We start from the raw sequence: 4,325 nt of genomic DNA on the forward strand, positions 1-4,325 counted from the left end.
CATTTAAATCACCAAAGAGATAATAATCACCTCATCGGCAATCGTTTAAATAACTAATAATCACATCATCGACAATCATTTAAATCACCAAAGAGATAATCACCTCATCGGCAATCATTTATATCACCTAATAGATAATAATCACCAAAAGTCAATCATTTAATTCACCTAATAGCTAATAATCACCTCATCGGCAATCATTTAAATCACCAAAGAGATAATAATCACCTCATCGGCAATCATTAAAATCACCAAAGAGATAATAATCACATCATCGGCAATCATTTAAATCACCAAATAACTAATAATCAAATCATCGGCAATCATTTATATCACCAAATAGCTAATAATCACATCATCGGCAATCATTTAAATCACCAAATAAATAATCACATCATCGGCAATCATTTAAATCAACAAATAGCTAATAATCACATCATCTACAATCATTTAAATCAACAAATAGCTAATAATCACATCATCGGCAATCATTTAACACCAAATAGATAATAATCACATCACCGGCAATCATTTAAATCACCAAATAGATAATCACATCATCGGCAATCATTTAAATCACCTAATAGATAATTATCGCCTCAAGTCAATCATTTATATCACCTAATAGATAATAATCATAAAAAGTCAATCATTTAAATCACCTAATAGCTAATAATCACCTCATCGGCAATCATTTAAATCACCAAAGAGATATTAATCCCCTCATCGGCAATCATTTAAATAACTAATAATCGCATCATCGACAATCATTTAAATCACCAAAGAGATAATAATCACCTCATCAGAAATCATTTGAATAACCAAATAACTATTAATCACCTCATCGGCAATCATTTAAATCACCAAATAGATAATAATCACCTCATCGGCAATCATTTAAATCACTAAAATAGCTAATAATCAAATGAGCAATCATTGAAATCACCAAATAGATAATAATCACATCATCGGCAATCATTTAAATCACCAAATAGATAATAATCACATCATCAGCAATCATTTATAACACCAAATAGATAATAATCACATCATCGGCAATCATTTAAATCACCAAATAGATAATAATCACATCATCGGCAATCATTTAAATCACCTAATAGATAATAATCGCCTAAAGTCAATCATTTAAATCACCTCATAGATAATAATCACGAAAAGTCAATCATTTAAATCACCTAATAGCTAATAATCACCTCATCGGCAATCATTTAAATCACCAAAGAGATAATAATCCCTCATCGGCAATCATTTAAATAACTAATAATCGCTTCATCGACAATCATTTAAATCACCAAAGAGATAATAATCACCTCATCGGCAATCATTTAAATAACCAAATAGCTAATAATCACCCCATCGGCAATCATTTAAATCACTAAGTAGCTAATAATCACATCATCGGCAATCATTTAAATCACCAAATAGCTCATAATCACCTCAACGGCAAACATTTAAATCAACAAGTCGCTAATAATCACATCATCGGCAATCATTTAAATCACCGAATCGATAATAATCGCCTAAAGTCAATCATTTAAATCACCTCATAGATAATAATCTCTGAATAGCCAATCATTTAAATCACATTATAGATAATAATCACTTAAAGTCAATCATTTAAATCACCTGATAGATAATAATCACCGAAGAGCCAATCATTTAAATCACATAATAGATAATAATCACCGAATAGCCAATCATTTAAATCACATAATAGATAATAATCACTGAATACCCAATCATTTAAATCACCTAATTGATAATAATTGCCTAAAGCCAATCATTTAAATCACATAATAGATATCACCGAATCGCCAATCATTTAAATCACATAATAATCACCGAATTGCCAATCATTTAAATCACCTCATAGATAATCACCGAATAGCCAATCAGTAAATCACATAATAGATAATAATCACTGAATAGCCAATCATTTAAATCACCTCATCGGCAATCATTTAAATCACCAAATATCTCATAATCACATCATCGGCAATCATTTAAATCACATAATATATAATAATCACCGAATAGCCAATCATTTAAATCGCATAATACATCATAATCACTGAATAGCCAATCATTTAAATCACCTAATAGATAATAATCACCAAATAGCCAATGATTTAAATCACATAATAGATCATAATCACCGAACAGCCAATCATTTAAATCACATAATAGATAATATCACCCAATCACGTAATCATCATCCAATAGCCAATCATTTAAAGTTTAAACGGCGGTGAGAGATAAACATTGGTGGAAGTGTTACTTTCTAGCCAATCACCGATGAGAGTCTATAACGTTGTTACCAATGTGAGCAAAGAATGGTTTTGTCTAAATCACAGGTCTGCAGTTCAGAATCTCATCAAATTCACACATAATATTGCAAGAGGTGTAAAAAAATCAAAATTTACTTTCATTTCAAACTTAAAGCAAAAGCATGATTCTGAATCCTGCACAGCTTGGACATTAAACTTGTATACCTTACAGAAACTGGAACGTACAACGACATCATTTTTCAACATCCCTTGTCTGGCAATTATAGACAACCCAACCCAACTGCTGTGAACGTTATAGTCCAGAAGGCGGCGTAATAAGGTAACGTGGTGAAGCCAACACAACTCGAACCCGAACACTGATGCAACACCGCAACACGCCAGAGTCTTGAGCCAACACTCCCCTCAAATGTCTTGCCAACGATACCGTGGGATCTTATACCATTGGCAATGCAGATAGGATAGTCGGTTTAATAGTGTAGTGGCTGAGACCGAGAAAAATGTGTCGACCCTACCGGTGGTATAACAAGCTGAAAACTGGTCTCATTTAAACCGTATTGATGCCTAGTTTTCGAAAACTGAGGTTGTAGTTGTTGAAATTCTGCACAACATGGGTGAATTAACCCCTTGAGTACGACAACAAAAGAAAAAATGGCCATTTTCAATAATTCATTATTTACTTCAATAAGCATAAAATACATGTATAATGGTTGATTATTTCAGGGAATTTCTACGTATTGGACACGTTTTAAGATATTTCAGGGGGTATTATGCTCCTAAGATGGCGAAGGATCCACAAAATACCCCCAATTTTGGCAGTTTTTGCGCAATTTTAGCAAAAACTTGTACGTTTTCTCTTATTAAATGCCCAATATATGTTTTTAAAGTGCCAAATTTGATTATTTTCATCAGGCAGGGTGTCTCATTAAAGAATATGTCAGTTAAACTGTGATAGAATGTTCACAACCAGGTAAATTAACCCTTTCACTGACATGTGCACAGTTCGAGTGAAAATTCTCATTTTTCTCAAATCGGCATCTTTTATGCAAAAATGAACTGTTTTCTTGGAAACCTATGGAAAATATCAGGGTTACTATTAGAAATTGATATCATAAAAGGTTTTTCATGGACTTTTAAGCTGCCAGGGGGTAAAAGACCCTCCGGAATACCACTAATTTGGCATTTTTTTTTTAACGATTTCGGGCCAAACTCATTACATTGTAATTTTCAATGGTATTTCATATGTTTTGAGATATTCTGTGCAGTTTGTCATGAGTAGGGGATTGAAAGGAACCCAAAATACCCCCACACATAGCATATGTACTGTAAATAAATACAATTAATGATGACAGTTGGAATTTTCTCCCATGATGATATTATTAGTTAAACCAAGACACCAGACGTGGCATTGCTGTTGCTGATCTTTTGTTTTTGGCATCATGACACCTGTGCCTCTGTCATGCATGGCTCAAACATGTCAATCTTCGTATCAACTTCAAGACAATGACCTCAAGAAGAGGATCATCACTCATTGTATTGGTCAAATTAGGCCAATTGAACAGGTTGGATCTTAAAAAGAAAACCAAAGATGTTCTCATAGTACAATATCAGAGGATTAATGAAACTATGTGCTGTATGTGATGGTGTAGGCCCTATGTGTATGTGTAAACAATGTGTTGTACATGGTATTAGCATGGCCATGGAATGCTACATATATGAAAAGTGAAAGTGCTCTGCATGCTCAGTGGCTATAAATCCTTAGTGTTGGTTCCCTTCAGTAAGTGTATGTTGTGTGAAGTTAGCTGGCATCTGATTAATTGAGTACTGATTAGTCTCCACACCCAGTGTACTGACCCTTATTAATCGGCCTAATTCCCCATGGTGATTCACCACTATGGCATCTCTAGCTGAAATTTAATACCCTTCTCTTGCAGGGAATCAAGATGTATCTGATTGGAGAACCCCTTGAGAAGAGAAGATGTTTGAGTAAAAGTTGTGTAATATGTGAACAGACTTTAG

The sequence above is a fragment of the Eptatretus burgeri genome, chromosome 9 (assembly GCF_056783735.1).
Source record: "Eptatretus burgeri isolate ZD-2024b chromosome 9, Ebu_testis_v1, whole genome shotgun sequence".
Lineage (NCBI taxonomy): Eukaryota > Metazoa > Chordata > Myxini > Myxiniformes > Myxinidae > Eptatretus > Eptatretus burgeri.